The sequence below is a fragment of the Nyctereutes procyonoides genome, unplaced genomic scaffold (assembly GCF_905146905.1).
Source record: "Nyctereutes procyonoides isolate TBG_1078 unplaced genomic scaffold, NYPRO_anot_genome, whole genome shotgun sequence".
Classification (NCBI taxonomy): domain Eukaryota; kingdom Metazoa; phylum Chordata; class Mammalia; order Carnivora; family Canidae; genus Nyctereutes; species Nyctereutes procyonoides.
The window spans coordinates 8,938,310-8,962,677 of NW_026575037.1; the positions used below are offsets into that span (position 1 = coordinate 8,938,310).

Consider the following 24,368-nt stretch of genomic DNA (forward strand, 5'->3'; position numbering starts at 1 on the left):
CACTCATCTGTAAATGGGTGTATTTGATGTGTCAAGTGGGGGGGGGGGCGGGAAAAAAAAGATGTGTCAAGTACTTTAAGGCCTGTATATATATATACATATATGTGTATATGTATAGATATTTATATATATATACATATGCTTTGCTCCTAAGATACATCTGTTATGCCTTTAAGCAGTGAAAATAACTATAGTTTTTAAAAAGCAGTCACTAAAAATACTTACTTTGTATATTTTACCAAGTGTGTTTAACTATTACAATAATACTTAGAAAATGAAAATTTGAATAGGTATAATTTTCTATCTACCATGTTCCAACAATCATAATACCAATTGTTGGTTTATGTTTATGAACACAGATATTATATACATTAACGATGTGCATGAAAAATGACACAACTTTTTTAAGAGGGCAATTTGGTAGTTCTATCTCAAAATTTGAAATGTGTGTGTCTTTCAGCCTAAAAAATCCAGTTCTAGGAATGTATCTTACAGAAGTACTCATACAAGTGTGCAAAGAAATATATATATATTTTTTTTTACATTGCTTGTAAATATATGAATATAAGTCATATTTTTATTAAATAAATTTTAGTATTCTATACAGTACTATATCATATAACTTAAAAAAATGAGATAAAGCTACTGTTCAATATCACTCATCATCAGAGAAATAAAAATCAAAACCATGATGAGATACCACCACACACTTGTCAGAATGGCTAAAATTAACAACACAGGAAACAACAGATGTTGGCAAGGTTGTGGAGAAAGGGGAACCCTCTTACTCACTGTTGGTGGGAATGCAAACTGGTGCAACCACTCTGGAAACAGTAGGAGGTTCCCCAAAAGGTTAAAAATAGAATTGCCATACAAGTCAGCAGTTGCACTACTAGGTATTTACCCAAAGGATACAAAAATACAGATTCAGGGACGCCTGGGTGGCTCAGGGGGTTGAGCATCTGCCTTTGGCTCAGGCCCTGATCCCAGGGTCCTGGAATTGAGTCCCGTATCAGGCTCCCCACAGGGAGTTTGCTTCTCTCTCTGCCTATATCTCTGCCTCTCTCTCTCTCTGTCTCCCATGAATAAAGAAATAAAATCTTAAAAAAAAAAATACAGATTCAAAGGGGAATATGCACCTCATTGTTTATAGCAGCATGATCAACAATAGCCAAACTATGGAAAGAGCCCAAATGTCCATTAACTGACAAATGGATAAAGAGAATGTGGTAAAAAAAAAAAAAAAAAGATGTGGTGTATATATATGTGTGTGTGTATATGTGTATTTGTGGTGTATATGTGTATATATACATATACACCACATATACACATGAAATATTAGTCATCAAAAAGAATAAAATCTTGCCATTTGCAATGACATGGATAGAGCTAGGGTGTATTATGCTAAGCAATATAAGGAGTCAAAGAAAGACAAATGCCATATGATTTAACTCATATGTGGAATTTAAGGGAAAAAAAAACATGAACATAAGGGAAGGGAAAAAGAGAAAGAGAGGGAAGCAAACCATAAGAGATTCTTGACAATACAGAACAAACTGAGGGTTGATGGAGGGAGATGGGCAGAGGATGGTCTAAATGGGTGATGGGGATTAAGGGGGGCACTGGAATAAAACATTGCATTTTATCATAAAAGCAGTAAAGATGCATGTAAAAAGTAAACATCTAATAAACGTGAGTGAAATTTCTATACATATTCACCTATTATTAACTGAAGGACAGGGATCAAGAAAAAAGCTGTTCAAGGTCAGGCATCATCAGCCAAAGCAAATAGAAAAACTAGAACTTGGAAATTCTTTGTTTCTGGAGATCTAGTTGTGTAGTGGCCTTGAAAATCAGGGAGTTGATGTCTTATTACTAGATCTCCCCTAAACATTCCTGACCCAACTTAGTAAGAATTTAGGTTAAACAGGGACCAACCAATGATTACAGAACCCTCAAATAGCAACAACCCTTTAAAAGAGTTCTAGGACCTATATAATTATCTTGGAATTCTATTCTTCTCCTCCTAATTTATATCCCACAGTCTCTAGGGGAAATATCAAGTATTGTTTGCTAATTAGACTTCTAGTACTCCCTCCAGAAATTGCTGCTGATTTAGCTTGTGATTACTGGAAACAAATATAAGTTGTAGGTTGGGAATCAAATATTTGAATTTTCCATCATATATATATATATATGTATGTATGTATACACACACACACACACACATTCTCTCTCTCTCTCTCTCTCTCTCTCTCTCTCTCTCTCTCTCCAGGGAATTTTTATTTTCTAGACTATTTGAGATCACCATATGGTAAAAAGCTTAGGCAATATATTAGACTGGGTTTAAGAGACTTGACTTTCTTCTAGATCGGATCAGATGACCCAGAGGGTCACAGCAAGAGCACCTGTCATTGTAGTCGGAGTAGAGTGGGGGGCGGGAGGGTGCAGATAGAGTCAGAGACTGACTGAAAAAGACAGGTTGTTTCTCTAAAGTGGCCAAATGCCTGGAGCTGGAGCAAAAATACAATACACAGGCAAGAAGGAAGTCCAAGAAAGGGAGGCACAGGATAAGTTTGAGGAGGTGTATTACACCCACCTGAAAGCTGAATCAGGAGGTCTGAAGCCAAATCATCAAGAGGAGCTATCTTTCCGTCTCTTCCAGGAGAGGATGACAAGTGAGGTGAGGAATAAGGGCAAGGTGCAACAGGGCTGGTGTTAGCTAAGGCTGGCCAAAGGGCAGCCCTGATCTTGACTCTAGATCCTAAAGATTTCAGTGGGCCCAATCTGAAGACACATACAGAACAGAGTATCGAATAAGGGTTGTGAGAAGCAGAGAGTTAATTAGGAAAACTAGAGATAGATCCAAATAGTATACTGAATTTGTAAAAAGCTCCCAACATAGATGTGAGCAAGAGCCGGAGTCAATGAGAGCTGAACATGGGATAATTGACTTTCTCTTGGTTCAAATTTGTTTGACCTCTGATCCTCTCCAGATCAGTCTCTTACTTTGGCTTCATGTCATGACCCCACACTCTACGTTTTGGAATGTCTCAGAGTTTAATCTTAGGACTCTTTCCCTTCTTAATTTACATCCTCTCTCTTGGTGATCCTATTCAGTAATGTAGCTGTAAGTACTAACCGTATGTTAACTACCCTCAATTTTCCCAGACTTATAGATTTCTAAAAGTTTCTGGAATGTTAAAGACCTCTCCAAACTTAATCCAACTCCCTGTTCAGCCCCTCTACTTGGATGTCTACTAGGGGTCTCAAATATAAAATGTCTAAACTAGGTCTCCTTGAAATGTAAACAAATAACAATGTATGATTTTTAACTATCCTTTTATTTGTAGCTATAATGTCTATATTGCTTTCTAGACTCAAGGGAGCTAAAAGAAGTCACTCCTTATGATTACTTAAAACCACATAAATTGGGATCCCTGGGTGGCTCAGCAGTTTGGTGCCTGCCTTCAGCCCTGGGCATGATCCAGGAGACCGGGGATTGAGTCCCATGTCAGGCTCCCTGCATGGAGCCTGCTTCTCCCTCTGCCTGTGTCTCTGCCTCTCTCTCTCTCTCTCTGTCTCTCTCTGTGTGTGTGTGTGTGTCTCATGAATGAATGAATAAAATCTTTAAAAATAAATAAATAAAACCACATAAATAACTCAAAATGTAAAATTAATTTTTAAGTATATTTGCATACATGTTCATTTACACACTCCCTTAGCAAGATTCTACAATTAACCACACTCAGTAATTCAAAGAGACATAGACCCTATCCTCAAAGAACCTAGCATCAAGTAGGAGACAGAGACAGAGACACATACCAAATGTGATGAGGCCAATAAGAGAAATGGAATAGGAATAATTCTTCCTTGAGGCCCATTTTTAATTACACACTATGGAACAACACCTCTTATAGATTTCCAGTCTTGGCAATATTAGCTTTATCCTGAAAACAAGAAGAGTTGTAGGTAAATTCACAACCATGGTAATAGCCAAAAATCTCATAAATTGTGTATGTGTCAGGTACTGTGCTAAGTATTTTAGAAGCATCATCTCATTTAATCTTTATGCCAACTTTATGAAGAAGTTACCATAATTACTACCATTTTATGGATTAGAAAATAGAGGTTTAATGCATTTCAGTATTTATCCTAAGTCATCTCAAGTAATAGGGTGAGCATATCCATATCCTTTTTTGTTTTTTACCACACACTTTTTTTTATTATATTAAAATCAGGCAATGGTCTGACAAAGTTCATAAGGCTGCTTATGGAATACTGTTATGTTCAACTTTACTTACAGGATATTAAATCCTTAGAACTAAGGTATCCCCCAGAAAAAGATTAATGGAAACATCGATTTGCTTTTCAGACTTGATAGTTGCTGCTTCAATAGGTGGTTTTGCAGAAACACTAAATTAAAAAAAAAAAAAAAAACCTTTAGAACACAATGAATTGCATTTATTTCAGTATGCATCCACATCTCAGCATTTAGTGGTCCTGAACAGAAAAGTGGAAAAACGCAGCAATTTGACAGGAAGTCAAGCCTGCCAATTTCGGGGATCTGCTGTGCACACCGAGTTTTTTTTCTCCATCCCTGCTGAGGACCATGAGACACAGCAGTACCAAAAACAAAGCATGCATCAAATCCAAGGTTCTTTTTGTTCCAATTGTCAGATTCCAAACTAGACCCAAATGGATAGTAAGATGACCACATAAGAACCCTGTTTAAAATTTCTTCAATTGTTAAAAGCAAAAGCAATTACAGAAAACAGTTCATTCAGAGGGATCATGTGTGCTTACAAGTATCTTCTATAGCATTTCTCCAAGTTTTATCACCAAGCACTTTGAGAGCTGGCAGGTCTGAGTACCCCTGGTGACTGTTCTTTTCACTTTATCAAAACCTGAGCTAAAAAACAGCATCAGCTGACGATGACAGCAGAGGGTGGCAGGGCTGAGGACCCAATATTCATTCCCAGGCTGGTGGAGAGTGAGTAAATGTTCCAAACTAAGTGAGGGAAGTTAGAGACTCTTTCCAACCTTACCTGATGGCTTTGGCCAAAACAAGGAAGTGTTGGGTGGTGATGATGCAAAAAGGGACTTGAGGAGAAAGGAAAATGCAGCACCCCTCCATTAAGGTGGGGGAGAAGATATGGGGAAAGCCCTGAATTCCTCACCAAAGGCCAATTTCAGAGGGGAGCAGAGGGGGTTACAATCTATGCTTCGGCTGAGGATGGTCATGGGAAGTGGAGAAAGGATGATGGCTTGGAGGGGGGAGGGCATCATTTAAGACTTAAAAAAAGAAACCAGGGGTGCAGTTGAAGCACCCCTGCACACCCAGCAGTAGTCCCACAGGCTACGACCTGAAACCTTGATGCCTATTCTAGCAAGCCACTGCAAGCTGGAGGGCTATTGCAGGGACAGAGGGGTCGATGGAGGGAGGAAGGGAGCCAGCAGGAGGAGAAAGGGAGAAAGCAGAGACCCCAGGCCCTGTAATCAGCAACAGGGTGATTGTGTGATATGTCTTTTCACAGTTGAGTTAGCTGTGCCCCACCAGTTATGATGGGAATCAATTTAAATATACTTTCTTGATCCCAGAAGTTTAACTATGTGGGCAGTGGTTACACTTCACAGGATGATTTGTTATAGCATAGTATATATCTCAAATGGACAAAAAATTAGTATCATTTACAGTATCTTAAGATAAATTGCCTTTGAATGGGAGCTTCCTTTCCAGTACTTTTTTTTTTCTTTTTTTTTTAAGATTTTATTTATTTATTCATGAGAATACACAGAAAGGAGAGAGAGGCAGAGACACAGGCAGAGGGAGAAGCAGGCTCCATGCAGGGAGCCTGACATGGGACTCAATCCCGGGTCTCCAGGATCATGCCCTAGGCTGAAGGCGGCGCTAAACCGCTGAGCCACCAGAGCTGCCCCCCCACCCTTTCCAGTACTTTTGAGGTCTACAAGATGTATCTAGAAAACGTACTACTGTGGACATTTTTAAGCAAGTGACTGCTTAAATCGAATGGGGTGGGGAGAGGGCCTGTGGTTTCTCTTTTTGATTAATTGCTGTAACACTGTCCTTGGAGCAGCTGAGGGAGTTTCATGTTTTCTTTAGACATCATTAGGCGCCAGAGCTCTTGCAGGACAACTTTGATGCTATATGAATTCTGCCATTTTACTAGCACTGATATGGCTCTTGGGTCCACCACTCCATTAGAACTATTAACTCCATTCATATTAATTTTTGTTACAAATCTTACAAAGGGGGGTGCTTCTGGTATTTAGGCCCACATTCTATTTTAAGGCTATATATTCAGTTTTCATAAATTGTTCTTGGAGGCCCAATTATCAATCATCCCTGTCCATCTTAGAAGTGTCATGTCTTCATCATCTTCTAGACCTCAGCTAACTGTGCCACCTCCTACTCCTTTCTGGCCTTCTTCCAGTTCTTCCAACAGTCGAAAATTGCAAGACTTTTACTCCCAAGCCCGTGGTGGCTGTCACCTTGCATCCCAAATCCATATCCTTAACCACTATTCTAAACTACCTTCTCACAATTGGTGACCCTGCTTTAACTAATAATAATGGTGCTAGGTTTCTAAATATTTATACTAAAATAAAAGAATAAATCTACAAATCATCTAAATAGTGAATATTCATTATATTTTAGTGATAATCCCCAATCACTAAAGATAATTTATAAAAAGGACTATAGCATAAAAAGTCATGAAATGTTGGGTTCAGTTTTTCAAAGTTCATAAAGATACAGGATTGATCATTTCAAGTTTCCTGCTGATTGCCTTTGGAAATAAGTTCTTGGTCTTAAATACATTCTGTGATTTGGGCCTTCTCTTATTACTACAACGTAGATAATCTAAGATGGAAAAATCATCAGACTTGGAAATGCTAAGAGAATAGAAGCCAAAGCCTATAAGAAAATAGTCTTCTAAATTTATTATCTCTTATGCATTGATTTATCACATATGGTGGGAATTTAAACCAGATGTATGCTTACTAGAAGAGGCTATCCCAAGACGGACAGAGGAGAGGAATGTGACCTCAGCTTGAAAGTAGAGAATCAGAACTTGTTGGTGGTTCAGAAGTTTCCTTTTATGATGGTTATATAATAGAATAAAAGTTCTTCATCTTTTCAAATTAACTGAGACTTCATTTCTTAATCTGGAAATTGTTGAAACTTCTGGCTTTTGCAATGCAATATTTTCATATTGGGAAAGACCATAGACTTTCTGAGTAACTCTTGCTTAATCTAAAGCAAAACATTTTTGGAAAATACAGCTCTTATATGTAAATATTAACATTTACACATTCGCATTCATTTCATTCTCATCTGGAATTTAGATATCAAATTTTAATAGCTAGAATTCAGTAACATATCTTTGCCATCTGCTTTTTTTTTAACTTAAGCTTTAAAAAAATCTATTCTTTCAAGTCACATCTAAGGAAAAAAAGAGACTTAGCCTAACATGAGTAATCTACCTATCGTTATGTAGTCTTTATTTTTTAAAACTTGAAAATTACTATTAAAGAAAATATTTCCCATAATAAATGCTTTAGTTTAGGAACAGTCTGAACAAAAAAAAACACAGTATGGAACAACTTTACAGTCATTTCTCCACTTTTTGAGGGGAAATTATCTTGAAAATCATTAATTGAGCAAAGAGATATTTCTCAAAAGCACTTGTGATTTAGTTTTCAGTTTATTTTTACAGTACACTTAGGGGTGCCTGGGTGGCTCAATCAGTTAAGCGTCTGCCTTCAGCTCAGGTCATGATCCCAGGCTCCTGGAATCAAGCCCCACTCAGGCTCCCTACTCAGCAGGGAGTCTTCTCTCTTTCTCAAATAAATAAAATCTTTTAAAAAATACACTTATGTGATAAGATATTTTTAAAAAAATTAAAGATAATTAGCCAATTGTAGACAGTTTCTATCCCAGGAGAAAAACTTAAGACAACTGGAGACATGCACGTGTACACATATACTTGTATATTGACTGCCAGAGAGAGCTGATTTGTTCAAAGCTAGAGTGGTCATTGACAATCTGAAACACAGAAAAAAGGTATTTTCTTTATAAGGAGTTATTGGTAGGAAACTAAACACACGTTTAAAAGAAACTACCTAAATATCTCATTGTATGTCTATGAACTGCCAAAACAATTGATTCATTTAACTTCCCTCAAACAAGTATTGAGCAGTCATTGTGTGCTGAACAATTCTAGGCACCAGGGTGGGAAACAAAAAACATGTAAATGATATGTCTTGCTTACCCAAGCTTAAGGTAATTATATGATAACATTTCTTTCCTATGGATCTAAAATTTGCATGCAGGGAAATGCATAGATATTTAATGTACAATTGGATGAATTTTAACAAAAGTATGTATTCATGTAACTACCACCCCATTGAAGACATAAGACCCTTCCATCTCCCCTAGAAAGTTCCTTCATGTCTCGCTTCCCAGATAGGCAGGTGTGTTCTGATTTCTATCACCATGGGTTATTATGCTTTTGAAGTCTCATAAATGGAATTATATGGTATGTTATCTTTTACTCTGTGCAGTGTTTTAGAGATTTATTCAAATTGTTGTATTAGTACTTTATTACAAATTTCTTTTATATACATATATAACATTTTTTAAAAATCTATAATCCTATTTGCTTCCAGTTACAAACACTGTTAGTCAACTTGTTGTGAATGTAGATTTTCATTCTCTTGGATAAAGACCTAGGAGTAGAATTGCTGGGTCATTAGGTGTATAATATTATAAGAAGCTCCCAAACAGGGCAGTCCAGGTGGCTCAGTGGTTTAGCCCCGCCTTTGGCCCCGAGTGTGATCCTGGAGACCCCTGCATCACTCCCTGCATGGAGCCCGCTTCTCCCTGTGTCTCTGCCTCTCTCTCTCTGAGTCTTTCATGAATAAATAAATAAAATATTTTAAAAAAAGAAGCTCCCAAACAGTTGTCCAAAGAGATTTTTTTAAAAATATTCATTCATTAGAGAGAGAGAGAGAGAGCATGAGAATGGGAGAAGGGCAGAGGGAATAGGAGAAGCAGACTCCCCACTGAACAGGGAGCCAGATGCAGGGCTCCATCCCAGGACTCCCAGATCATGACCTGAGCCGAAGGCAGATGCTTAACTGACTGAGCCACCCAAGTGCCCAAGTGCCCGTGTCCAAAGAGATTATATCATTTCATACTCTATCAGCAGTATATGAGAGTTCTACTTGTACAACATGCTCGCCAACAATTGATGATATCAGTCTTTTCGTTTTAGCCATTTTAGTGGGTGTGAGGTGAAATTTTAATGTGGTTTTAATTCATATTTCCCTGATGACTAATGATGTTGAGTATCTTTTCCTCTGCTTACTGGCCACTTTCAAAGCTTTCACTGCTTTTGTGAAATATCTGGTTTTTGCATATTTAAAACTTTTTTATCCTTTTATTTTAATTTGTATGAGTCTTTTATGTATTATTATATAAGTTTTTTTTTTTACCAAATATACATATTAAGAATATTTTCTCTAGGGATGCCTGGGTGGCTCAGCCGTTGGGCATCTGCCTTCAGTTCAGGGTGTGATTCTGGAATGCCTGGATCAAGTCCCACATCAGGCTCCCTGCATGGAGCCTGCTTCTCCTTCTACCTATGTCTCTGCCTCTCTTTCTCTGTCTCTGTCTCTCATGAATAAATAAAATCTCTAAAAATAATAATATTTTCTCTCAGTGTATGGCTTACATTTTTTATAGATTTTAATTTTTTAGAGATTTCTTTTAGATTAACAGCAAAATCGAGCAGATGGTATAGAGAATTCCCATCTACCTCCTGCCTCTACATATGCATAGCCTCTCCCACTGCAACTTCCACTCAACACCCTGGACCAGAGTGTTACATTTGCTACAGTCAATTGACACATCTTTATCACCTGAAGTCCATAGTTCACATTAGGGTTCATGCTTGGTGTTGTACAGTGGGTTTAGACAAATATGTAATGTGATATGCATCCACCATTGTAGTATCATATCACACAGAGTTCTTTCAATACCCTAAATTCCTCTATATTCTGTGTGTTCATCCTTTCATACACCCATCCTCTGACAATCACTGATCTTTTTACTGTCTCTGTAGTTTTGCATTTTCCAGGATGTCATATAGCTGGAATCACAATGTAGCTTTTTCACATTAGCTTCTTTCACTTAGTAACATGCACTTAATGTTCCTGCATGTCTTTTCATGGCGTGATAGTTCATTTCTTCTTAATGATGAATAATATTCCATTGTCTGGACACACTGTGGTTTATTTATCCATTAACTTACTGAAGGACTTCGTGATTGTTTCCAAATTTTGGCAATTGTGAATAAAATTGCTTTAAACAGCTGTGTGCGGGTTTTTGTGTGGACATAACTTTTCAGCTCATTTGGGTAAATACCCAAAAGCACAATTCCCAGACCATGTGGTCAGAGAATGTTAAGTTTTGTAAGAAACTGCCAAATTGTCCTCCAAAGTGGCTGTGCCATTTTGCATACCCATTAGCAATGAATGAGAGTTCCTCTTGTTTCATATTCTTGCCAGCATTTGGTGGTGTTAGTATTTTGGATTTTTGCCATTCTGATAGGTGTATAATGGTATCTTATTGTTATTTTAATTTGCAATTGTATGATGACAAGCGACAGTATTCAACTTTTCATTTTCATGTGCTTACTTGCCATTCACATATCTTCTTGGATGAGGTCTCTATTCATTTTTTAATCATTATTTAATTAGGGATCCCTGGGTGGCGCAGCGGTTTAGCGCCTGCCTTTGGCCCAGGGTGCGATCCTGGAGACCCGGGATCGAATCCCATGTCGGGCTCCCGGTGCATGGAGCCTGCTTCTCCCTCTGCCTGTGTCTCTGCCTCTCTCTCTCATTCTGTGTGACTATCATAAATAAATAAAAATTTAAAAAATTTTTTTAAAAATCATTATTTAATTAGATTGTTCTAATGTAAGAATTTATTATACATATACATTGTAAATAGATTAACACAATCAAGCTAATTAACATATCCAATACCTCACATAGTTAAGATTTTTGTGTGTGGTAAAAATACCTAAGGTCGACTCTTAAATATGGGCTGTTTCACGAATTTGCATGTTATCCTTGCATAAACACCATGCTAATCTTCTCTGTATCATTCCAACTTCGGTATATGTATGTGCTGCAGAAGTGAATACTTAAGGTTTACTTTTTTCCATACATTTTTACAGTTGTTTCAACACCATTTGTTTAAAAAAAATTCCCTCACTGAACTGAATTGGTATGTTGGTAATCTCCAGTATACTATATGTATATGATCTATTTTTGATTTCTCTATACACATACACACATATTTTATATGGTGTTGTTTAATTCAAGCTGGATTCATTATTATATTTTTATAATAATGCATATACATTGTATTTATTATATAAAATTTAAACTTTTTTTAAAAAAAATCCATTTTAAGAAATTAAAATTAAAACATTTTCATGGTTCCCTAAAAATATTGGGAGCCATAGGCACTACACCTAAAGCTAATTGGACCTGACAGGGATAAAGCTAGGTTCTGCACATGTAGCCCTGTCAGAAACTGGGTGTAGAGGCCTGTGAAAGTTTCCTTAGGAGCACATGGTAGGCTTGTAGGCTCTAAAAGTAGCAAATACCTAGGGGCCTGTGATAGTTTACTTTCAATGTTATATTTTCATTGTATTATCCCTATGACTAAAGTCTCATTTAATACTATTATACTGACTTAATTGGTCTATGGGGAATTAAGGAAAATACCTTTTCAGTCAGGGTCTTAGTCATAAGCAACAGAAGCTGCCTTTGGTCAACCAAGCAAGACAAAAGCTTGAGGTATTTATTAAACAGCATGAGGTAGTTCACAAAATGGTTGGGATGTTTGGAACATTAGGCTCAAGGCTAAGCCTCAGGAAGAATGCCCAAACCCACGTGCCATGAATAAATCTAAGGAGGAAAATGTTGCCACCACCAGCCACTAGAAGTTACAGTTTGCCCCACTGCAGTTCTGTACCAGGAAAGCAGTTTCAGTGTTATCATTACAGTCATTGATGTCAATTATCATTTTTGCCAAGAATTCAGTATTGCAGCTCCTGTGCTGCTAGTGCAGTGTGTGAGACTGAATGTTTCATTAATAATTATATAAAAACACTTTGCCACATATAACACCCAAAATATCTGAAAAACAGAGTCAAGAAAATAAGGAATTCTCCATTTCTCAAGAAAACAAAAATATGACATAGTATACATCCTCAAGAAGCTCACGGTTTTCTGAAAGAGGTAAGCATATGCATAGCTATTGGTGAAACCATTTTCCTATGTAATATAAGCGAAATGATAAGGGAACAGAGAGGAGGAAACAATTTCAAATAAGGAGCATTTGAGCCCTGAAGAAAAAGCAGGATTTTGATGGAACATTCTACGATAGAGGAAACCAAGTGGGCAGATAAGCAGAATTAAATTGCAAAGTGTATTTGAGGTTTTAAAATTTACAACTTTAACAAACCAAATACTTTTTTTTTTTTAAGACTTCGGGAGGTTCTAGAAATTGTTGAGTTAACTGAGAATACCTTTTTTTTTTTTAAGATTTTATTTATTTATTTATTCATGAGAGACACACACAGAGAGAGAGAGGCAGAGACACAAGCAGAGGGAGAAGCAGGCTCCATGCAGGGAGCCTGACATGGGACTCGATCCTGGGTCTTCAGGATCACACCCTGAGCCAAAGGTGACGCTAAACTGCTGAGCCACCTGGGCTGCCCCAAATACTATTTTTATACAAGTAATTGTATTCCTTTATAAACTAGTTTTCCCTGGACCATGATAATTATCAACTGACAGTTGGGGGTGCCTGGGTGGCTCAGTCAGTTGGGCATCTGACTCCTGATTTCTGCTCGGGTCATGATCTCAGGGTTGTGGGATCAGGCCCAGCTCAGGGTTCACACTCAGTGGGGAGTCTGCTTGAGATTCTTTCTCTCCCTGCCCCTCCCCCTCCCCCTGCTCGTGCTCTCTCTCTTTCTTGCTTGTGCATGCCCTAAAATAAATAAATAAATCTTTTTTAAAAAAATTATCAACTGATAGGTCTGTGAACCAGGGTTAAGGTACTGCTTAATTTTAGGAATCAAGAGATCCATTTAAGTTTGAAGGGGGCAGAAGGCAGAAATCAAGGCTAAAGAGAATATATGTGTTGAAGAAATTGAAGATACTTTACTAGGAGAAACAACCTATAATTAGAAGAAATATTTAAGTGACAATGGTGTTCTTAATTTAGAAAAGACTTCTGTATATTTGAAGAGACAGAATGAAAAGGGATTATAGATGATGAAAAGAAGAGTGAATGAGATGAGGAGGATAGGGGAGGATTCTCCTGGGGGAAGACATGGGAAATCAGAGACATTGAAAAGAGGAAAACTTATTTATATAAGCTATGAAGGAATAAAGAAAATGTAAAGGTATTCTAGAAGTGGAAAGGAAGAAAGGCCAAAGAGATCATTTACCAGTAACTTTGATCTCTGTGGAGCAGGAGGTTGAAGGTTAAATCATTTCTTAATAGGAGTTTCTAAAAGTAAGCTTTTTTTTTTTTTTTTAAAGATTTATTTATTTAGGGCTCCTGGGTGGCTCAGTGGTTGAGCTTCTGCCTTTGGCTCAGGTTGTGGTCCTGGGGTCCTGGGATCAAGTCCTGCATTGGGCTCCCCACGAGGAGCCTGCTTCTCCCTCTGTGTCTCTGCCTCTCCCTCTATGTCTCTCATGAATAAATAAATATTTTTAATTTATTATTTATTTATTTATTTATTTATTTATTTATTTATTTATTTATTTTCACACACAGAGTAGGGAGGGGCAGAGGGAGAGAGAGAATCTCGAGCAGACTCTATACTGATCATGGAACCTGACATGGGGCTCTGTCCCACAACCTCAAGATCACAAGTTGAGTAGAAATCAAATGTCAGATGCCCAATCGACTGAACCATCCAGGTACCCCTAGAAAGTAAACTTCTGCGTGGCCTGTTCCCTCTGTCCTGAATGCTTTTTCTCATCACGTAGCTTATCTCTCATCTTCCTCAATGAGTCCAACCCTCACACCGTATCTAAAACCTCCACCTGCTTCCTGCAGTCCTGAACTCCCCTACCCTCTCCTTTTTCTTTTTTTTTTTCCATAGCTCTTATCACCTTCAAACATACTATATGATTTATTTGGTTTTTTGTTTTCTGTTATTTGTCCCCTCCCACTAGAATGTAAGGTTACAGGACAGAGATTTTTTTGTCTCTTTTGTTTACTGAGAATGATGGCTGATCCTCAATAAATATTTGTTGATTGAATAGAAAAGTTGATGTTGAATTGAGGGCAAAAAAAAACAGAAGAGAGCTTTTGGAAGAGTTATAGTTGAAAACAGGACTGCTAGTTGGTTTAAACCACATTATTGTACTACTTTTTCAAAATATTGACATACTTTTGTAATAATTGGTAAACATCTGCCCAGGCAACCTTGACTTCTCTCCCAGGCCCTCTGTTAGCAATTAAAGGGTAAATACAGGGTGCAGCTAGGCGCCTCTCTCAGACCCTGCTATGTCAGTTCAAGGTCCATACCCTTCCTGTACTAGTTTAAAATTTTGAATATATAGACAGTGTTAAGAAATCAGTAAGAGGGGCACCTGGGTGGCTCAGTCATTTAAGCCTCTACCTTCAGCTCAGGTCGTGATCCCAGGGTCCTGGAATGGAGCTCCATATCATATCAGACTCCCTGCTCAGCAGGGAGCCTGCTTCTCCCTCTCCCTCTGCCATTCTCCTTGCTTGTGTTCTCTGATTCTATCTGTAAAATAAATAAAATCTTTTAAATGATTTTTTTTAAAAAAATTCAATAAAAGATAACCTAACGGATTCCTGGGCAGGCCAGGTTGAGATAAAAAGTGTGAATTTAGAGAGAGCCATGTCAACAAAATTCCATGACTTCCTCCAGCAATTATGAGGCTGGAGACCACACAGTAACAATAGAGATGATCCAGAAAGACCAGATGTGATCAATGAGAGAACACAGGCTAGAGATTTAAGGTACTAGGAGGACGTTTCTTTTGGATGGTTGACAATGGAATCCAGGTTAAGGGTAAAATGTCATTAGGAAAAAAAATAAAATTAAAATTAAAATGTCATTAGAAGACTAATGGGTTTGAGGATATGGGAGGGCTCCCATCATGAGAGAACCCAGAATGGTGGATCACCCTACTACCCAACTCGCTTCAACTTTAGGGCTAAAAGAGCAGAGAGACAGTGTCAACATCAATAATGTTTTCCAAGTGTAATATAGATCTGAGGACCTTGCCATTTCAATTTTAAATTGAAGCAATACCTCTTTATCATGTTTGTCTTGACCATTACACAGAAAATAGTATGTGGTCATCTACAACATGGTACCTGCTCTCGAGATGCTTGTCATCTAGTGGGAGAGGCAAGACTGACATTCTTCAAACAGCACATGCCACTTATAAGATTATGTATTATAGATCATAAATACAATTTGAGGGATGCCTGGGTGGCTCTGCAGTTGAGCACCTGCCTTTGGCCCAGGGTGTGATCCTGGAGTCCCAGGATCGAGTCCCACATCGGGCTCCCTGCACAGAGCCTGCTTCTCTCTCTGCCCATGTCTCTGCCTGTCTCTCTCTCTGTCTCTCATGAATAAATAAATAAAATCTTTAAATAAATTAGATAAACATATACAATTTTACTTTAAATCCTACAAAACCGGGAACCCTGGGTGGCGCAGCGGTTTAGCCCCTGCCTTTGGCCCAGGGCACAATCCTGGAGACCCAGGATCAAATCCCACATCGGGCTCCCGGTGCATGGAGCCTGCTTCTCCCTCTGCCTGTGTCTCTGCCTCTCTCTCTCTCTGTGTGTGTGACTATCATAAATAAATAAAATTTTGAAAAAAAAATCCTACAAAACCAATATAAAAACAGTGGGTAATAGGCAGCATCTGGTAATCATCCACTGTTCTCTTAGACTCCATCACTAGGATGTATTATGGTTTTAGCCTCCCTAGAGAATTCTGTATGCCAGTGAAAGTGTTACCTTGAGATTGTGTTTTAAAGTATTCAAATCCCGGGATCCCTGGGTGGCGCAGCGGTTTGGCGCCTGCCTTTGGCCTGGGGCGCGATCCTGGAGACCCGGGATCGAATCCCACGTCGGGCTCCTGGTGCATGGAGCCTGCTTCTCCCTCTGCCTATGTCTCTGCCTCTCTCTCTTTCTCTCTCTGTGACTATCATAAATAAATAAAAATTAAAAAAAAAAAAAGTATTCAAATCCCTTTGAAATGTAATGCTTGTTATCATTGCTGTGATTAACACCTGTACAAGCTCCGGACCACATCATTCCCATTCCAGATTTCCTCGTTAGAAAGAGAAGCTCTGATAATACCTATCCCCTTGCCAAGTAACTATTTCTGTACCCTTTCTTTCACTTTGCAAGAGGTTTTGATTTGCTGTTTGTTTGAATGTTATTAGCAATCTGCAAAATGCAGATCCTGCTCGGGTTTCTACTCTTAAATCACACAGTAATCTGTGTTGATTTTAAGTTAATTTGGATCTACTTTTCAGTCTAGACATACGTTTGCCTTGCAGTAACAGGTGATATCATCCCTACATAGGAATATGCTCTTTTTAAAGCCAGCTGTGAATGAATGTACAATATTTTTATGAGAAACTATGTAGTGATAGCACTGCTTGTCTTTGAGAGATGGGGGTATGACAAGAATGATATATTTCTTCCTTAGCTTATTATAATTAGAGATATTTGTAAGAAAATTGAATCACTGTTGCTTAAGTGTTGCTCAGCTCCTGCTGATCAGTTCTCACTCATTGGCACCATCCTTTGTGGTATAATAGTTAGTTGCTGTGGAGATGATTATCATGTCATGGAGAAAAGAGACAGGAATTTAAATGAAGAATGAGCAGCAGGAGCAAAAGAACATGCCAAAACCCAAAGATTTCATTCAGTTTAATTTTCTCTTACCTTTTTAATGTGTGTGCTATATCATAAAGTTGGATAAATCAACCTAAGTAACATAGCTTCAGGGTTAATGATGACTAAGAACAAAAGGAAAATTTAAAAGAAAAGGCAAGATATAAGACTGATATTCTTTTTATAGAGGCAAGACTAGGTTCAAGTTAATAAAAATGTAATAATAAACATATACTGTTGGGCCATACCACCATACTCTAGATAAACAATGAAGCTGTTTAGACAGTTCTATTGCAGCCCAACTTTTGATGAGTTGTTGAGGTAAGGCATCATTCAACAAGCAGAAAGCAGAATGCTGAGATAGAGAGTGGGCTTTGTAACAAGCAGAGCTGGACTGAGTATCACAAGGCAATACTTTTAGGCACGTCACTTAATCTTCTTTGAACTTCAATTTCATCAACTATAAAATTGAAACAAATTTGTAGGATTGTTTTCTGGGCTATTAACTGGTATGGTCTCATATAGTCATACCAACTGTTTACAACCAATGTCTGTTCTGTTTGGTCATTTATTCTGTGAGGTCAGTGCCCGTTCTGCGTTAATTATTAAATATTCTGAATGTCATCTACGTTAGGACAGAATAGCCTCTGCTGCAATAACATATTGTGAAATCTCAGCAGTTTAACACAATGGCATATTTTTTTGCTCTCATACATTCCAATGTGGATCTGGCAGCTGTCCTCCTTCTTGTGACTAATGGCTCCTAATCCAAGAGATCATTGTAACAGAAGAGAGATGGAGGAAGCATACCTGTTTTTAACTTCCTTGACCCCCAAGGAGACATATGTTATTTCTGTTTAGTCCATTGGCCAGAACTAGTCACATGGCTCCATTCTATCTGCAAGGGAGGCTAGGAAATGTGGAGAAGGCTATGGAGTCATTGGTGAGCACTAAGTGTCTTGCCAGATCACCCCTCGTTTGGAGAGGATTAGAGGAGATAATATAAAAGATTTCCTAATGAGCTAGGTCAAACCACAAAGGCTGATCCCAGTTTAAGGTTTGATGTGAATAATGACTTGATTGGGATAATTTTCACTTTCACCTGAAACCAGAAAAGAAGCATGCAAGGATGCACACGAAATTGACCAAGGGTATAGGATAGTGCATGTTGAATATAGCATCCCAGGGCCTCCACCTACTTTGCTCCCTATGGAAGCATATCTCTGGTTCAGCAGCCTCAGCAGCCCATGTAGGGGAGGAAATTGACAGGTCAGAGGAGCTCAGACCAGGGGTTTGCTGCCTTTTCACTATTTTAGACTGGGATGGATAGTGGTAGTGTAGAGCAAGAAGGGCAGGAATCAACACACAAGGGACCACCCTATTAGCATAGAAGAATGTCTTACTGAGTCACAGTTATCCATTACATGATTTATTCCTTACTGCATTCTTGAGACTACATTAATAAGAACCTCCTGAGTTCATATTTCACATCTGTGGTAGAATTATACTGAATGCTATAAGAGGATGCTAAAGAAAAAGAAAACCCAGCCTTTTCTTCTAAGGAATGTATAATCTAATTAAAGAGATTAAGTCACTATCAGTAAACAAGTCAATAAATGGCAAAATTATACTATGAAAGAACAGTTTAAAAATAGGGCATCATATAATAAGATGTTGATTTTGAGGTACAAATGACAAAAAAAATGAATGAAAGGAGACAATAATTACTAGGAAAGTTAATAGAAGTCAGGCACCATTAATTCTCCATAAATAGTTAAAGAATATTTCAGTCCTGCTACCTTTGGTTCAGGTACCAAAGCCAAAAAGTGCAAAGAATTTCAGATTATATTTAGCAATAGGACTGATTTGAGAGGCTGAAAAAATTTCAACCCAGTTGTTCTGGACAAATTTATACCAGGAGTAGCCTGGATTCTGTGGGAATGGAATGCACATGAGATTTACCCTGGGGCTTCCCAGAAATGCCTGAGGAAGACTGGGGAGACAGAGCAGAGGTCTTGCAGTTACCCAGCGAGGGGCTAATTAGGAAGAAAAGCCTGGCATTAATATATTCATAGTTTGTAGAACTATTTAAATTCTACTATAATTACAACCATCTGTTTATAATTTCAGTCTTAATACTATATTGTAAGCATTTTCCCATATTCTGAAATAATATTTAAAACATAATTTGTAATGGATAGAAAAGAATAATTCTCAAGTGTTAGATAATGTGTGTTTAAAACATACATTCTTTCATTGTACTTTCATAGTATTTATGTGAAGTAGGTACTATTAGTATTGTCACTACTCTACAGATGAAAAATCTGAGTCAAGGAGATCTTAAAATCACACAGCAAATATCTGATTGAGTTGGGATTAAACCTTAGCTTGCCTGATTTGAAAACCTATCTTTTGGTATATTACATTGCCTTTCTTATTTTGTGCCATCGTGTCAATACACCACCAATTAATAAACTGATGTGTTGTTAAATATTTAAGTTGTTTCAAAGGGATTTTTTTAGTATCAATAATCTGTGGTAAACCTCTTTACACACACATTTTGTGAAAGTAAGCTTTATATATATACTTACACCTGAATCTCTTTAATAATGTATACTTCTGTAGGATGAATTCCTTTAAGAGGAAAATACTGGTAAAGAATGCAAACATCTTAAAGTTTTTGATAGGGGCAGCCCGGGTGGCTCAATGGTTTAGCGCAGCCTTTGGCCCAGGGCCTGATCCTGGAGACCCAGGATCGAGTCCCGCATCGGGCTCCCTGCATGGAGCCTGCTTCTCCCTCTGCCTGTGTCTCTGCCTCTCTCTCTCTCTCTCTCTCTCTCTCTCTCTCTGTCTCTCATTAATAAATAAATAAATCTTTAAAAAAACAAAGTTTTTGATAACATTATTAAATTTTCCAAATGAAAAATTATATTAACTATATGTTCACCTGTAGTATATATAAGTGACTGCTTCCCTAAGACCTCCCCACAATGGATACTGTAACTTTAAATTTTTTGTCAGTCTAACAGCAAACCTCAAAAGCTCAGACCCCTCTAAATGTGTGGTCTTTCTGCAGCCACTGGTTTCTTCATTTGGTAATTGTCCCTCATACAATAACAAATATTGCATTAATTAGTTAATAATTCATTGAATATTTAGCACTAGCTTGTCTTAAATCACAAAAACAAATTTATATTAAAGATTTCATGTTAAGTCCCTGAATTTTATTTAATTTAGGTCAGCAGCGTTGCTCAGCTAAAGACACTCTGTAGGTCAGGAGACTTGACTAATCCATATCTGAAATTCCTTCTATAAAGGAAAGGAAAAAAAAATATATACTATCCTTTAACTTCTTTGTACACATGAAGTTATTGGGGACTCTTGTGTTTGTGGTCCTGCGTCTGTGTTTATGTGTGTATGGGCAGGAGCAGAAGACAGGAGTGCTATTGTATAGTGTGAATGAGATTTAGGAAAATGAAAGGGTGATAAAAAGTAAAATTTTTTCTATTAATTGTTAAGAAAAGAATTTTTAAAGGTATTTTGCCTATTTCTTTCTGTTTTGGGAGAAATAAAAACCTGCCAGGATTCAGTAAATAAGTTCTAGAAAATATGTATAACTCATCAACTTAAACATAAATAAGCTTATTATTGAAAAATAACTTAAATATTTCCTGGAATATTAAAATTACTTAAAACTTGTAGCACATTTTTTGTCAGTAGTATAATACTACCTTAATTGTATCTGTTCAGCTGACCAAGCCACAGTACCAATAAAGAAACTGCCTTAATTCCTAATTACAGATAAAAAATGTCTAGACTGCAAATGTGTGTATTAAAGTGAAACGCAGTAGCGCATGACAAAATCTCATTGTATTAAGAGCATAGGCCTTTGTATCTGAGAAATCACTGAATTTGTATCAAATTCTGTCAGTTTCTGGTTGTTTAATTTGGGGGCAAGGGACATTTGTTTAACCTCCTTCAGCCTCACTTCCTAAACCTTAAAATACAAATGCTTATCCTCACCTGCAGCCATGTTGCAAGGCTTACAGGAGAATATGTATCTGAAATAACCAGACATACTAGATGGCTAATAAATGTTAACCTGTTTCATTATTCAGCATGTTTTTGGTAAATAGACTAGTGACCCTGATCTGTAATTATCTAGCTATCCTGGACTCATCATAATTTGAGATTCTAGTAATATAATTTGCTTAGTTGTAACAATGTGTCGTTCTCACTGAAGGTACTATTATTTTAGAGGGGGAGGGGCGAAGGGTGAGAGAGAGAGAATCTTTTTTTTTTTTTTTTTTTTTTGAGAGAGAGAGAATCTTAAGCTGGTGCCTCAACATGGGGTTCAACTCCAGGACCCTGAGATCATGACCTGAGCCAAAATCAAGAGTTGAGTGCTTGACCAACTGAGCCATTCAGGCACCCCTCTCACTGAGGGTACTATCAGGTGTGAAGTAAACCGTGTAGGTTTTTATTTTCTATAAACAGGAATCCATGCCAGGTTCCAGAAGATGGAAAAAAAAAGAGGGCAGTCCAGATGCTTCAGCAGTTTAGCACCTGCCTTTGGCCCAGGGCATGATCCTGGAGACCTGGGATCAAGTCCCGCATCGAGTCCCACATCAGGTTACCTGCAAGGAGCCTGCTTCTCCCTCTGCCTATGTCTCTGCCTCTCTCTCTGTGTGTCTCTCATGAATAAATGAATAAAATCTTAAAAAAGAGAGAGAGAGAGAAAATGGAGGCAAAAGGTCCAAGAATGACAGTAGAATAAAAAATAACTCGGAGAATTTTGAGAAAAATGGATTGTTTGAAAGCTGACATTTATTTTGAAAATGAGAAATAGCATTAGATTTATATAGTGAATTTTGTGAATTTTGCAGATACGGTTCAGTGACAAAGCCTTTAATATATTTCATTTAACAGTCTCATAATCTATTAACTAGCTAAGTGATTTTTATTTTTATGTATTTATGCAGCAAAGTAAATGGCTATTTTAGTGCTTTTTGATGTGTGAAGTAATGTACTTTTTAATTGCCACTTATAAGTGTCCAAATTTAATTTAGTGAAATCTCTCCCCTGTCTGTTGATGGTTTTGCTTCTCTGATAAGGCAGAGGACATTTATTTGTTTGCTGGTATCCATGGGTATTATAATGATCCTTTATAAGCATAGTGATAAGGGATTCAATAATGATATGCAAATAGATAAATATGAAGATATATATGAATTGTAGCAAGTTGAAAAAATTCTCTTTGTAAGTGGCACTGGAATTTATCTTAGGGAAGGAATTGTCTTACTTTAGGAGATACTTTAATTAACTGTTTGGGGTGGAAGGTGAGAATCCCAGCAGGGGCACCATGAGACAAGAGAACAAAAGAAGTGGCATGTTGCTCAATACAAGAAAGGGGCAGACTCCAGGAGAGGAAGAAGAGAGAATAACTAAACAACACAGCAGAGGGGTAAAGCATTTTTTTAAAAGGATCTCTAATACTCCGCTTTAAACCATTTGCTTTTCTTTTCTTTTTTTAATTTAATTTTATTTTTTTTATTGGAGTTCAATTTGCCAACATATAGCATAACACCCAGTGCTCATCCCATCAAGTCCCCCCCTCAATGCCCATCACCTAGTCACCGCCACCCCCCGCCCACCTCCCTTTCCACCACCCTGTTCTCTTCCCAGAGTTGCTTTTCTGTGATGTAAAACCCTCTGTCTCCCAGTACAAGCGACTGACTGTTCACACTAAATACCTATGGAAATTTTGTGTTGTTTTTTTTTTTTTTAAGGAAATTAGAGAAAAGCAGTGGGTTTTGCAACAGGACCAACATGGTATGGCATAGAAATGGCACATGTGGCACAGTGAAGCCTTCCATTGCCTGAATTAATTCAGCAGAAACAAAAATTTGAAGCAGACTAAAAACAATTTTGCACTGGACACCTGTTAAAATCAGCAGGACAGATTTTATTCAATACTAGTGCAGTAGGGAAGACACCGCAGCATATCCTGAAGTTGAACTCTGCCAAAACAAAAGGTGGAAGGCTTGTTTTAAACGCTGGGGTGTGCAAAAGGAAAAGTACCAGTGGATGTCAGTGGGGGAGGTTTAGTCCATATGATTATGTTGTTTGACAATTGGTGCTAAAGCTCCTTTTCTCCCAGTCTAGGAGACTGGGGTCCTATCTCTTTGGCGACTGCAGTTGAAAGGAAAAGTTCCGAGGTCCTTCAGAAAGGGATTCCTAAGTTACAGAAGATACTTCTCAAAAAGACAAGAAGGGAGGGCACCTGGGTGGCTCAGTGGTTGAGCATCTGCCTTGGGCTCAGGTCGTGATGCTGGAGTCCCGGGATTGAGTCCTGCAGTACTTCTCCCTCTGCCTATGTCTCTGACTCTCTCTATGTCTTTCATGAATAAATAAATAAATATAAAAAAAAAAGAAAAAGAAAAAGAAAAGGAAGGTCAGGGGCCTGTAACTGGTTTTGGCTAGAATAAACAGTCAGTTCTTTCAGCAGCATTGTCTTTCTCAGGCAGGCTCTCAAGCGGCTGGGGTCATCATCCTAGGGACACAGGCTTGAGCTGTTAGAAACTATGGTAGCGTTTCTTCAAGTCTTTTAAAGTGGAGGATAGATGAAATTGTTTAAACTGGAAGTTGCAGTTCTTATAGGCCAAGATTGAGCCCCAGTTGAAAAGGAGCCTGACTCAAAGTATGGGTAAATTTTATTAAAGCCGGGTGACCACATGGGTATGATCTTCCCAGAATCTTGAGGAAAATACTGGACTTTCTACTAAGGCAATGAATATTTGAGCTGATCCATTCTGTATTTTGATGGGTAGGATGATTCCAGCTGACATCTCCTATACAGGTAACGTATTCCTGATTTTGCTGAAGCTTCATAAGAAATATATTTCTCATTTAAAGAGAGTTATTTAAAGAGTTATTAAGAGAGGGGCACCTGTTGGTTAAGAATCCAACTCTTGATTTCAGCTCAGGTCATGATCTCAGGGTTGTGAGACTGAGCCCTTTGATTGGGCTCTGTGCTTGGCATGGAGCCTGCTTAAGATTGTCTTTCTCCTTCTCCCTCCATCCCTACTCCCTCTTAAAAAAAAAGACTTATTAGGAGAAATAATCCACTTAAATCAGTTTGATTATATAATTAAATTGTATTTGTCTTCATCCTCTGTAATACTTTAGGGAATTATCTATTTCACCTAAATTTTCAAACTTTTGACATAAAGTTCATAGTATCATCTTATTAATTTAATTTCGTATATTGACAAATATACAGGTATCCTATAAAAGTCACAAAATTTATATCCATTAAAATTCTTTTTATATAAAAAAATAAAATTATTTTTATATA

General features: G+C 37.7%; 1 protein-coding gene, 1 non-coding gene and 1 pseudogene across 2 annotated transcripts in view; 1 reads left to right on the forward strand and 2 right to left on the reverse strand.

Annotated features, from left to right (window-relative positions):
* Window positions 1-24,368, forward strand: part of NIBAN1 (niban apoptosis regulator 1) — a 215,386-nt gene that overhangs the window by 8,320 nt on the left and 182,698 nt on the right. The window lies entirely within an intron of this gene.
* LOC129505768 (ubiquitin-conjugating enzyme E2 variant 1-like) lies at window positions 6,069-6,531 on the reverse strand (annotated as a pseudogene).
* Window positions 11,124-11,234, reverse strand: LOC129506114 (U6 spliceosomal RNA). Its single transcript, XR_008663705.1, has one exon. It is a non-coding gene; the product is annotated as a U6 spliceosomal RNA (small nuclear RNA).